This window comes from Drosophila tropicalis, unplaced genomic scaffold (assembly GCF_018151085.1).
Source record: "Drosophila tropicalis isolate 14030-0801.00 unplaced genomic scaffold, ASM1815108v1 contig_593, whole genome shotgun sequence".
Classification (NCBI taxonomy): domain Eukaryota; kingdom Metazoa; phylum Arthropoda; class Insecta; order Diptera; family Drosophilidae; genus Drosophila; species Drosophila tropicalis.
The window spans coordinates 22267578-22282228 of record NW_027173070.1 but is presented as its reverse complement, the minus strand read 5'-3'; the positions used below and the strand labels follow the sequence as shown (position 1 = coordinate 22282228).

The 14651-nt window shown below is 34.5% G+C and overlaps 1 protein-coding gene across 2 annotated transcripts in view; it reads left to right on the top strand.

Annotated features, from left to right (window-relative positions):
- The first annotated feature begins 2609 nt into the window (after positions 1 to 2609).
- Positions 2610 to 14651, top strand: part of exp (expansion) — a 32442-nt gene continuing 20400 nt past the window's right edge. Inside the window, exons 1-2 of one of the 2 annotated variants that reach the window (XM_068290962.1) lie at positions 2610 to 2923; positions 3350 to 3533. The gene's annotated coding sequence lies outside the window, so the exon portion shown is untranslated. Of the gene's footprint in view, positions 2924 to 3126; positions 3534 to 14651 lie in introns of those variants that run through there. The other variant, XM_068290961.1, reaches the window with a different exon arrangement.

Here is a 14651-nt window from a genome sequence, read left to right as displayed (position 1 = left end):
AATAATGTCCAATTGTGAGGCTCAGGAAATATACCGTAATTTATGCACTTTCATAGCACTGGCAAACAAAAAACACTTTAATGGAATTCGATCGCAAATTCCGGAAGTCCAATTTCAGTAATTACAATCGATAAACTGAAATTACTCTGCACTCTTAATGGTCGGAATTGGGTTAAATGTGGCCAAATTTCAATGCTATCAAACAATATTTAAGACAAATTCCGCTTATCGAATTTTCACAATTTGAACTAATGATATATAGGGGTTTTTTTCGAGAAATCTAAATTACCCATAGTATTAGTACGATTATCTTCTACAAATCGAAATAATGAGTGTTTAAAGTGAAATTTAAATGAACAATAACAATAACAGCATCAACGTTTCTTTTCTTACTTAAAAAACAGCTAATATACAATTTTCTGTATACTTTGTCTTTGAAAAACCAATCTCTTGTTTTGAAAGTAGTTAAGATTAGTAAAATTTGTAAAAAATTAAATTCTCAAGGGCATTTAGCTTGGCCTAGTTCCCAGGATATCTTACCAATTAGTTTAATCATTTATCGGCATTCATTTCAAATATGTACTTAAAATATTAAGTGTAAATAAAACGTATAACTAACTTTATAATCTTTGTGTATTTAAATTTTACTACAAGTAATTTAACTTACTCTAACCATACAGTCTTAAATTACATTTTAAAAATCATTTTTACGAGCGTTAAATGCATTTTTTAGTTCTATTAAGCGATTGGGATTTATAGTTATCGCTTAAAACAGTAGCCAAACAGTAGTACAGAGCAATTGGTCAAAGCTTAAGTAGTTATATAGTAATAAAAAAATTTATTTCCTTTAAACCATTTTTCAATACTCATTGGCCAAATCCGTCCCTGTTAAACATTCATAACTTTCCGCGTTGTGATTTCTTGACATTCCCAGCATTGTTGCTCTTGCTGCTACCGCTGATGTTGCTGCTTCTGCTGCCGTTTGTGAGGGGCAAAGATGAACAGGCTGAAAATGAAAATGAAGTTGTATGATGCGTCAATCATCAGACTTCATCATCCACATAGAACAAGGCAACTAACTAACAAACAAACTAAACAAACAAAAAGAAAATTTCATTACTTTAATCCCATGGCAATAAGCCAGCGAAGAATCTATCTCAGATTCGAATTCAGTTTCAGTTTCATCTTGTCTGCTGAGCAGTCAGATTGAGTGAACTTTTGATTTTGCAATTAAATTTAATAGTCAAACAGGTTGAGCATATGCATGATGTTGGTGCGCTGCATGTTCTTTTGCCATTTTTATGCAAATTTCTTTTGATTTATTTAATTACAACAATAGAGCGAAAAATTGCTCATAAGATTTTTAATTGCCTGTCACACATATCAAATGAGTGGTGCTCTGATTTATGTCTTGTGGGACAAACTGAAAACTCGCCGAGTGCTGCACTTGTCGTCCATTTAACTTGCTGCTAGTTGGTCTGACTAGCAAGAGATATTGAGGTGGGTGTTGTGACATTTTAAATCTGACCTTCGGAAATCCACTTGGAATAAATTACATCTTTGGTTGTATCTGTATAAATATATAATACCTACTAAAAAAAAGAACCGTTATATTAATACATATCTCATCATTCAGGTTTTGTCGGCATAGCCAAAGCTAACAACGAATTGTGATAAATGTAAATAAGAGACTTAAATTAATTTGTCAACCAGAGAAATGAAATAATTTCACTTGTGCTGAATTCTATATACCCTCGAAGTAGTAACATTCTTAAACAAGTGACATAATCATTAGAAAATTTTAGAAAACAATAAAAACTAGTCATTCCGATCAACCACTTTCGATTAATGACAGGAAATCAGAATTACCTTTAAAAGTAAAATCAAGCCAACAAATGTCAAATTTTTGTTAGCAAATCAATTTATATAGATCTTCTTTATCTGCTTATGTGCTTTTAGTGAAACATGTTTCAATGTTATCTTTAAAAGTCAAGCGACTAGTGAAACTTGAAATTAACTTTAATCATCCATCTAAAAGACATATAGTCTATAATACTCTACATTGCAAACTTCCGGCTGGGACTTGGATATAATATATTTCTAAGGCCACAATTTTAAAAGAAATTTGCTTTGATGATGTAATTTGTATGAAAAGAAAGCTCCACAACTTATTAGAGAGCTTCATCGACTTGGAATGCAGAAATTGATGTTCGGAATATGCAAATTTTTCAGAGATTTAAGACCTTTCATTAGAGGATCGTTCGTTCTGTTGATTTAGTCAAATTTGCGTACAATGTCAAAGGTCTCTCAACTTAAAGAGAGACTCAGCTTCAAAGAGGCACACAAATGGCCATTTGATTTTACTCTTAAGTGACTGCAAAGCTTTCGATTTATGCTCTCTGCAAGCTTCTTGATATGGCCAGGCCAAGTTTTAACCATGAAGCTAACAGAAAGAAAACCGAAAACCCGACACGAATGTAACCGAACTTACGGTAAGGCCAACCAGCTGAAGCCAGGCCCAAACCATTGCCTCAACTCAATTCAACTCCGTTCGGCCGTTGTCAGAGTCAGTCGAGTCGCGAAAGTCGTTGAGTGCGTTTGTTGTCAGTTGGCTGTCAGTTCGTTGCCAGTTTGGCTCTTTTTTTGGGTAGTAGGAAAAGCTGCTGCTGCTGCTGCGGGGCAACATACAAAAAAAAAAAAAACAAATAAACAAACAACAACAAAATCTCTAAAGTGAACAGTGGCCAAGAGCAAAACAAATAAAAACCGAAAGAAATATTTAAAAAAAAGGAAAAACGTAAAGAAATATCGTCATATTTGGTTTTTTATTGGAATCTCATCGTCATCTCCCTCATCATCATAATCATCATCATCACCGTTCGGCTTCATCTTCGTCATCATCAGCATTTGTTATGCAATTGAAGTGCGTCTATGAAATCAAAAGTTTGAAGAAAGCAAACGATTTTCGATTGCTTCTTGTCTTTTGCTATAATTAATTGAAATTAACATACACACACACACACACACACACACACATACATATGAAATTTGAAAAATATTAGTAGAAACGGTAAATTAAAAAAAAAACCAAGTGTTTAAGAGACGCAACAAAAATAAAATGCCAAATAAATTTATTATGGCAAACTCGTTTCCGAAAAAGTGAAATTCAAACCAAGTAAAGTGAAAAGCAAAGAAGAAGAAAAAAAGAGTTTAAAGAAATTGCAATAACAACAACAACAAACAAACAAACAAAACTAAAAAGCCAATAGCCACTACTTCGACTGCTACAATTACTAAATCAATACAATAAAATAGTAATAAAAATAATAATAGAAAATCATTGTTACAGCATTGAAAAGAAAAGAAAAGAAACCGAAAAGAAAGAGATAGCGACAGAAACGCAACATTGTCTGTCTTCGTCTCCAACTCTACTACGACTACACGTAATCATTGGGAAAATATCAGCGAATTTTGCAACAATTTCAACACCAACTGCAACAACAACAACAACTGCTAAAGTAATTGAGCAAAAGGTGAGTACTACTAACTAGAAAGGGTTGCAGCCAAAAACAAAAAAACACTTCAGAGGGGTATGGGGAACACGCATTTCGCATGGATACAAAAAATCAGCCCCGAAACGCAGCAGATGCAGCTGCAGCTACAGGGCGTATGCGTAATATTATTGCCTTCTTTTGCATAAAGGTGAATTTGTATGTAGTTCGTCGTCTTCCTATACATCATGTTCGCCTTTTTCGTCTTCTTCAACAGCGTTTTGTCTTCCTCTACTTCTTCGCCGTTGTCGACGTTGTCTTCTCCTGTATTGTAGTGCACTTCCTGTTAAGTGTTTCAGTTTCTCTTGTTTTAAATACAAAATAATATGCTGTCAGAAACGTAGATCGAGTTTGACTTTGAGTTTCAGTTTCTTCACTCTCAAGGTTGCCATCATAGACGTAGTTTAATTTCAAATCTGGGGGCATATTTCATGTGTATAGCTTGAAAAGCTATAAAAATTCGAGTCAATAAATCTATAAATTAAAGGGTTTCATTATATCTGCTTACAAAACAAATATTCAAACTTTTAAGAATTCTCTGAAATATATTAAAGTAAAAAACTCGATAATCGAAAAAAGTTAGAAATAAGGATGTTTGTATATTAGATGTCTTCTTTCTTGTATAAGCTTAAATATAAATTAAGTTGAGTTTAAAACATTATTTTTGAGTCACAGAATTGCAAACTATCAAGTGACGTGCTGAAAATATAAACCAAATTTACATTCAAATCAATATCAAAGGTCTACATATAGAAATTTGAACATTAAGGATGACTATTTAGCTTACTTTATTTCTAAAAAGATGAAATTATTTTAAAATGTCTAAAAGAAATACTTATTTTATTTGTTTGATTCAAATTTTTGACATTTTTTTGTCACTTTCCTTCTCGTGGGCTACCAAGAAACTAAAACAACAAAAACAAACTGCCTCAGCCCCTGGCTACACCCATGGATGACATGGTTTCTTCTGGTTTAGATTATATGAATATGATACACGATGATGAGCAAACCAAAAGACAAAGTTAGACTAATTAAAACGATTAGTAGAAAATTAGCAAGACAATGTCAAGTTGATTTCTTCTTGGGGCTTCCGAGGCACAGTGAAACAGAAAACTGTTCGATGTCTCTGACGATGACGACCCTGAACAACAGCCAACATACTCGTTTATTCGTGGTAGTAATATGTTAAAATATTATTGCCAGAAACTCACAATCAGACTCAACTGAATGATGAAAAATAAAAAAAATGTTTAATGTTGTTGTAGGTGTTGCGACAATTGCACAGACGAAGCAAAGCAGATGCAGATTCAGATGAAAGGAAGTTGCCATGAATTGCAGTTTCATTGGCTTTGGCATGACTTGAGCTGAGGCTCTGCCATGTGGTGTATGGTGGGAGTCAATTAGTGTGCAAAAACACAAATTTCAATACACACAGAGAGAGAGAGAGAGAGAGAGAGATAGCTACAGATATAGAGGGGCAGAGGAAGATACAAAGATGCTGAGGGGGATGGCTCAGCTGGCACCCAATTATCTAGCCATAAATGTAAACAATCGCCCAAAAGACCTTAAAGTGAGGCTGATGAGTTGCCGCTGACTGCCGACAGTGCTAATGTCTGGCTAGAAGTCGGCTCTTGTAAATTTAGTAACCAAATATATGCAAAAGTTCACTTGCAAGAACAAAAACGGAAAAAAGAAACACATTTTGTTGTTTTTCTTTTGGGTTTTTTGTATTATTGCAGACAATAACGTGGCAATTTAATGGGAAATGTCAGTCAGACAGACCAACACCAACAACAGCAACAGCGACATGGGCAACATAAGCAACAGTTGACTTCATTTTCTCAGCAGCAGCAGCAGCAGCAACAACAGCGAAAGATACAAATGAGTTTCGAGTTTAACTTTTGGGTATACAAAACACAAAAAAAAAAAAAAAGTCGTGGCAAATGCGGCGAATGCGCAATATTAACTCTTGGACTTACAGTATATTTGTTGCTTTTGTCTTGAATTCAACCTAAACGGAATTCCTTTCACTCAAATCTCTAAACTCTAAAGAGACATAATAAAGGAACACTAAAATTTCAAACTCAACTACTTTTTGAGAATTGAAGACTTTTTTTCAAATGACCACCAACGAAATGGGATTCCAATCAATTTGTTTGAAATTAAACACAATATTTAAACGTTTATTTAAGATATTTTTGTAGAATACAAAAGATTCAAATGTTTGCCTCTAGTTCTGCTTTTGAATGATGTTTTTGTTTAATACTTATTCAAGGCTCTTTTAAAGTTCATTCAAACTTTGGCTTAAAACCTACTCAAAACGAAACGAACTCGTAGACCATACAATCATTTAGTTTTTAAAATTCATTTCCAAAATATATATGACATTTTGTTGACTGATTGTGAGTTCTTCCTTCAAGTCTCCCCTCTCTATTTTTTTTTTTTGGCATAATCTGTTTTTGTGTTTTGTTTTCGGTTCGGCTGAAGCATTTCCATTTGACACCGTTTCTACACTCTTTTGTCTTCGTTCCCATTCTATTTATCTTATTTCGAATTTCTTTTCAATTTTGTTTATATTTCGCGTTGTGCATATTTCATGAGCTGTCGATAAGTTGTATTCATTAGCCGGAGACAATTTGAAAATGGGTTAATAGCATTCAAAGAATGCTCTTCACCATGCAAAAGGTCTCCCCCAAGCAGCAGATGATGTTATTGACCACAGAAAAACCTTTTCCAAGTTTCTTTTTTTTTTGCTTTTTATTTTAAAGTTTTTTTTTTCTTCTTATATTTCTCTAAATTTTTTTACGCCCTCGTCTGCACGCAACCACCAAAAAAAAGCTAATTAAATTACAGTTGATGATGCCATAAAAAAAGAGTAAGAAATGATGCGATGACTTGGATTGGGCGATGGGTAAGGTTGGGCACGTGGCCGTTGTTGTGGGTCCATGTCTACGATTAGCCAGATTGATAGATATATCTATAGATAAATGCAATGCCAGCCAGTTTTTTGAGCCCAAAAGGCATCTTTATTAATACATTATTTCATTTCATTTGGCATTGTTTGGATAGGAGAATATAAATTGCATTTTAAGTGTGGGCACTTCAATAGAGGTGTGTGTGTGTATAAGTGTGTGTCTGTGTATTTGTGTGAGGTATAGATTGTTGACTCAATCATCACTCTAAACAAAATGTGTCTAAGCAACAAACAAATATTATGATCCACACATTTCCGCTTAACAACAACAACAACTACAAAAGAAACAAACACCATCATCGGCATCCACATCATCATTATCATTACATTAGTTTGAAAAGTGAAAACTTTGTTGCCATCTGATTGCAGCCATTTGATAAAAACCAACAACACATTGACTAAGAAAATCAACTATGTGATGCTCTTCATGGAATGGCTATATGGACTATAAAAGAAATCGAGTTCTTTAATTCGAATTTTTAACTGTCAGTATGAAAAAAAGTTGGTAATATAATTTCCTCTTCGTAAATATAACAATCTGTTTAATTATTTGAAGGATTACTATTTTGATAACTTTCTTACATGTACATAAGAAAGGCGCCTTTTTAGCCAAGTCCGCACTTTGAAAGCAATTCCAAGTAATAATCAATTGGTTTGAAACTAAACCAATCAATCTCAATGAAATTTGTTGAAATGATAAATATCAAATAATAATAATGGGTTAAACATTGCGGAAGCTCAACAATGTTTACTATCAAAGGCGGTAGAAGAGGGCGTGTCGCATATACAAAACCAAACTTGATCTACCTACATACTGGAACAGTCAATATGAATCAAATTTGTTAACATAATAAAAAAAATACAAGCCAAAAGCAAATAGCAAATGCTTATAAACTTATTTAAAGTATAAGGTGACCCCGACGAGCTATCCAGCGATATTTCGGCATACTGCTTAGCCTTCTTCTAATTGGGGACTTTGCACAAAATAATTCAAAATCATTATAAATATTTATAAGCTTATGTATTTGGTGTCTCTGATGACTTGTAAAAAGTTTCAGGTTATGCAAAACTCCCTCATAAAGTTACAAATGTTTTGGACAGCTCACTCTGCCCATAATTTTCTCACCATTTACAGGGTATGTGAATCTAAGTACGTGTGCAAATAGCCAAAAAACTGTTAGCAAAGACAAAAACGATCTGACCAGACGCTTTCCATTTGTTAGTCTTATTGTCATTTGTTTTTCGGTCTTTTTTTCTGTACAAGCCAACTCTAATGATGGTCAACGTAATAAAAGTACCTCTCTATTTCGCTGTCTCTCTCTTTATCTTCATCTTTCTTTCATTCAGAGTGTTAGCCAAAAGAAGAAATCAGTTTCAGTTTCGTTTTCATTTTCAAACTCACTCGCTCGAGGAAAATTTAGTGCAATGGCGCTGTCATAGGTTCGTTCATTCGTTTGCTACAGTCTCTCAAATTGCTACGTTTACCATGGCTGCACGCCAAGTTACCAACTTGCCGCCAACTTTGCGCCCAGCTGCCAGACTCGGTCGACTCCAGCTCCAGCTCCGATTGAGACCCAGACTGAGAGACTACTTTTTTGTTTTTCGCTTGTTGTCTTTTCTTTTTTTTTTTTTTTTTTTTCATTTTCTTTCTTTTTTACTCTTTTTTGGAGAGCAGTTGAAGCGTGCAGCCAGGCGAAATGGTAACTGAGCTCCAAACTGAAAACGAAAGCAGCCAGCCAACCAACCAACTAACCATCCAGTCAGCCAGCCAGTTGCAAGTTTACTTTTCTCCTTCACTCCAGTTGTATATGCAGTTGCAACTGCCTCAAAAAAAACTGCCAGTTGTTGGTTGGAACAATGTTTTGTTGCTGTTGTTTGTTGTTGTTGTTGTTGTTTGATTCGTTTTTGGTCAGCAAATTGTTGCACTGGTCTCCTTATTTTCATTTCGTTTTTTCGTTTCTTTTTTGGCCAGTGCAAGCTGAACGTAACACAAATATGCGGAAAAAAAATTGTACCCAAAGTAATGAGAGTGTCAACTTGTTTCTGTTTCGGTTGTTGTTTTTTTCCTTACTCTTTTCTGGTTGTTGGTTTAATTGAAACCAATCCAAAACCAAATCAAGGAAAAACCCAAACCGAAAGCAAAACAGAAACTTGTTTGAAGGATTTGAAATGAGATATTTGAAAATTTTCAACAAGTTGTTAAATTTAATCATCTGGAAACGTTAATAGTCTCCATTTAAAGCGATTTCAATTATGTATGAAATAATTGAAAATATTTTAAATTTACAGTCTCGTTGGCTTGAGACAGGTGCAGAGACAATTGGTTTAAGTTTAACTTGACTTAATTATATTTGAATGAAATTCTTTTTCAAATTCTAAAGTTATTTCCAATTATGTTTGTTTTATTCATTCATTTTTCAATCTTCTATACAATTATCTGTCCTGATCTTAGTTGAATGGAAAGATAACGAAATGAAATATTATTGGAACATGTTTTCGACCTACACCAAAGAAGAATGTTTTCAGCCCTGATTAATAAACAGAAACCAAATTTTGTTTGACCTCCAACCATATATAATCTCTATCTTGATCGACTCTGCTATTGTCCATATCGACACATTTGACTTCGAGACCTAAAACGTAGTTGAAATCGTAAAATGAAGTTTTTAATTGGCAGGCAAGAATAAAATTTAGAATAAAGATTAATGTCTTAAGATAAATGTTTGGTTTTAATTCAATCATTGCTTAGGAGGAAAAAGAAGAAGAATAGAGACGAGCCAACGAACGATTGTCATTCACTTGACATGGTTGCTTTCGATTAATCTAAATAGTGCATTTAATGACATTATTTGTATGTGAATGAGAATTTCTTTAGCCAAAAATTAAACAAAAACGCCATAGGAACATTAAATATCGAAACTGTCTTATTTTGAACAGAAATATGGCTAAAGTCATTCACATTTGATTGTCTGATTGATTCGTTTCGATATTATGCACAATTTTGGGTTTTCTGTCTCTGCAACAAGTCATTTGATTTAATGTCCGGCGGGATTTCAAAAGGTGTCAAGCGGATTTGTAAATTTTTACATTTACATTTTGAAAGTCAATCAAAAATATCCGCCGCCCCCGTCAGCCGCCAAATCAGGCTATCGCTCATCGAGCATTTTCAAATTGAAACGTTAACTTTTTTTCTTTTTTTTTGTCTTTTCGATGGGATTTTCGTTGAGGCTTTTGGTTTGTTTTTTGTGTGTTTTCTCACTCTCTTGTTTTTTGTTTTGGTGGAGGGAAATATTGCGCAAAGCGCTGACAGTTACATGACTTCAAAGAGAGAGACAGATATAGTTATGTACATATATTAATATCATAAAACCTTATTCACATAAACATATGAATGATTTAACATATTTTCGTCAATAATTGCGTGAATGATGATAACTCTGATCATGATGATCACGATGAACATAGCCAGGTGCGTGTCTTGGGTCGGTTTCTTTGCGAAATCGAAATGCATATGCTTAAAAGACGAAACTTTTTGATATGGCTTTATTGACTTTAACCCGCTGTAGCTGCAGGTATGCATAAGCTGGCGGCATTCAGGTGTTAAATGGCCGGACAGGCAGACGAAACTAGTTCCGCAATACAGTTTTAGTTTTTATTTCTCTTCACTTTGATTTTGCATTATTAGCTTCCTCCATTTGCAAATGGCATACCAGATACGATATATAATATAGCATATATGTACATATGTATGTTTGTTCCAACAGACGAACGTCTTTCAGTTAGCAATTTGCATAATTTTGCAGTGCGCACAAGGCATAATGAAAACCTTAACCCCACAGCAACCACACAAAAACACGATGAAGTAGGAACTGAACCATAGCGTCGAAACACTTTCACGCTGTTGTTATGGTTATGCAAATTAAATCATTTGATTTGCTGTCTTGTAAAGCGAAAACAATACCAAGTGTTAAATATTATGAATTTTCATAATAACAATAATAATAATAATGATAATATTGTGCACAAGTTTTTGCCATTAGGAGATGGGGGCGCGTTCGGGTGGTGGAGAGTTCAAACACCAAACACCACACCAAAGTCAATGACTGTTTAATTTAATTTGGCCACAAATCAATGGCCGACGAAAGCAAAAAAAAAAAAAAAAAAAAAAAAGAAAACAAAAAGCTGAACAAAATTGTTGACTTGGGCTTGACCCTTACTCCACAGATGCCCCCTACGACACACACAAACACACACTGTTCCCTAGACCTCCACCTAGACCTCTGGAACGACTGTGAAAACAATATCGTTGCTTCTTTTCAACAATCAATCAATCAAATGGTCTACATTCTTAGCATCCCCGGCCACCTCTTCACCTTTTCTCATTTCGCATTTTTTTCGTGTTTTCGCTCATGTTCTTCTTCTTCTTCTTTGTGATGTCTTACCTTTGGAAAGTATCAAATTCTATTTTGGTTATTGTTACCATTGGTCGTCGTCGCTTCATTAGCCAACAACTTTCATGTCGTCTTTGGTTACATAATGGCTCAGCAGATGGCCCCGACATCTACACCATTAGAGTGCCAAAAATACTTTCTAGAGATGTTTGTCTTCAAAATAATGGCCATGAGTCGCTGGGAATTTTCATTGGAAATCAAAAATAGTATTTAAAAAAGTAATTAGCAATAATTTTTTTTATCGTTGCTTACCAAATGGAAGGGAAATCGACAAATATTTACTTGCCATGTGAGAAATGACTTTATTTTCTGCCTAAATTTCTTGGAGAACATTTCATTTCTTTGCTAATGCCTTTAAAATTCCACTCCTTGGACAATTCTTAGACAGATTTCTGGAAACTTGTTATATTTTAATTCTGAAATATATAACCAAATCTCTGCGAGACTTAGACCTAGATCATCCGTTTTCTTAAAACCAATAAAATATTCGCATATTAAACCCGATGGGGCTCATCTTATGGCTAAGTCCTTTGGCAACTATTGTCTTATAACTCCTTTGTTTCCCTTATATTATAAATTTCTATTGAAATACTATCCTTCTCAGGACGGGCTAAGTGAAAGACTGACTTACTTCCCTCGCCTTTTTAAAGGAAAAGTTTAAGATTGCTTTTAAATTTTCATTATCATATTTATTTTATAGGCAATAATTTATGAAAGTCGTACTTCTACATTAAAAATTTTGTGTTGTGTTCAAATTGATTCGATATGCCGCAGTTTCTATGAATTTTGAACAAAAAACACTCTGAGGCTATTTAGGTTTAACCTAGGCAAATTGATTAACTATTCCTTTACATTAATATTAGTATATTTCCAAATAATCAAGGATGAAAATACATACACAAATAAATGTTCAAAATACACTTTAGAATGTTTGTTTTCTGTACTCGAAAACATTATGCGATCATTTTTTGAATGATGTAAAAAAATTAGTAAAAATGGCTTCAACTAAAATATGACTATTACATACTATAGACATTAGCAATAAGTTTGCAAAATTTATGCATTTTACACTCAAACATTACATTTATCAATGGTTAACTCTCCAAGTTGTTTTTGCTTGTTTGACCTTCACATTTTTTTAGGCAGCTGGGGCTGATGGTGAGATCTGTTTTTCGTTATTTTTCGAGAGAGAAAATGATTTGGCAAATTTGCAAAGGTTTTTCATATTTGTTGTTGTTGTTGTCATTCATTAAACTGTAAGCCAACAGTAGGTACCTACATTTTATATGTAGTAGCTGTGGTGAACGCCTACTAGATGACAGAGTTGCCATTGAAGCTGCCCACATTTGCCAACAACAAATAGGTTACACATATGAAAACTATTCAAAATTCACACCAGCAGCTGACAGTAGACATGCGCAACTGTTGCTGTTGTTGAGGAGTCTGAGATCTTGGCCAGACATAGCTAATATTTGCACGTGCTATATACCCGTAAGCAAACCCACGAGGTTGCGCCTGGTCTAGTCTCGTGACGCACTTGCAATTTGAACCTGAACAATGCAACTAACTAACTAACTATCATACTGGCTAAGCAGAGGGGGAAAAACAAACGGTGACTGTCAACAGGTCGACGAACTGCAAAACTATTTGCAGCCAGTCAGATATAGAGATAGAGATTCAAGAGGAGACGAGACCAGACGATGTTAACTGCCAACGACCCCGGTTGTCGGCCACCTCCCTCCCTCCTCCGCATCCCGCTCACTCGCTTACTCAGCTGGCAATTGCATTTGGTTAGAATATCCAGTAGGCCCACTTTACACCCATTTACATTTACAACAGCTTTGATTAATATGCCAAACAGATAGCAGCAGTCAATGCGATTGTCATCATCAACACAAAATTCTTTATAGCAACTGTTGCTGTTGTTGCTGTTCGGTGAATCGTGAAAACTACTATTATATACATGGAAAACCATAAATTCATGACGTTTCGACTTTCATTCATTCATAAAGCTCCGCCGCTCGAATGATTAATATGCAGTCAATGTTGTTATGCCATTAAAAATTATGCATACTAATAGCATTTTGTTTTCCGAAGAAAGTTCTTTAGAAAGTCGATAGACAAGTTTTTCCTCGCTTCAGGCCGTAACGAAAGACTTAAGCAACGAACTTGGCTCATCTGCTTATTGGTTTCAAATTGTTTAAATTGAAAAATTGTACACATAGTTTCTCATAATAATACCGCGTATTCCAAAGATTATCTGGGTATATATGGACTGAAAATTGATAGAAAAATGATGAATATTTTCACATTTAGTACAGGATAACTCATGGTCATTGTTGTGACCTCTGCGGCTAGGATGACTTCTTCATACAATACTCTCAATTTTACTTTCTATTTCAAAATGTTATTGCACTTTGCAAACAAAATTGTTTAATGTCCGATTCGCAAAAGTCATTTTGCAATAACCAATTGGCATTACGATTTGTGAAAGTTCAACGAATTTGTTGTTGTTGTTTTGAGAGAAACAATTATAACTAAAAGTTCATCTCAAATCAAGATGACAAAATTAATTGGCATTATTTAAATGTGCCATAAAACTTGCGTCTTTTGTTGTGAAAGTTTTTGTTTCTGTTTGTTTTAGTGCGTGATTATCAAAAGAAAAGGAAAGAAAATAACTCTAAAAACTTTGAAAAGTGAATGCTGCGTGGCAACGAACAAAAAATTATTGCAATTTCAATTCCTTTGGGGCACATCCATGATAGTTCCACACACACACCACACACACACATCGAGAAGCAGCCACGTGTTTTCTTATGTGAAAAATAACTGTAAAGTATCGTATGGAAATTTGCTTGCCGCAGACAACAAATCAGCAAAGTCAACAACAGACAGACAGACAGAGAGACAGAGGGACAGAGGCACACAGTTAAAGTTGATGACTTTATTTTATGGCATCAAGTGGATATCTTTCATATGGAGGCTGGGCTTAACCGTTGGTCAATGTGATCTCTCTCTCTCTCCCTCTCTGTCTGTCTTGTGGTTCTGTGTTTACAGAAGCAGTGCCCTAACAAAAACACAAAGATCAGACTAACTCGGATCGGTGGCGTGGCGTTCCACAACAGAATATTCTCATCCTCGACTCAGTCCATCCGCTATGAGTGTGCAGGATATTTGAGTACCACTTCAGATACTCTCTCTCTCTCTTACTTTCTGTCCCTTTTGGTCCGTTAATTGTCCATCATAAAAGAAAAAACAAAAAAAGGGAAAAGAAATTTTTGTATTCTTTTTTCGTTCAGATGTCAGCATTAATTTGCAGGAATATTGTTCTGAGAACAAAAATTCCACTTAAGTATTTGTAATTTGACATGGCCCATAAAGAAAAAGCCGAAAACAAAAATTGCAATCAACTTAATTGGTCGACGGAAGGTGATGATAAAGAATTAAGGGATATGCTCGGAATTTTAAAGCAATTCATATTTAATTTGAAAACTTGAAACTTCCTACATATGACTTTTAATTAATTAATATTTGATTGTTTTTGGTTCAAACTTTTAAAGTTACTTTTAGAATACTTGAGATTATTATCTCACGTTCATAGATGACTCCTTTGTGTTTCAGTGATTTGTGAGTTGTGCTCTTTGGCTCTATGTGAATGTCAAAGTCAGAATCCGA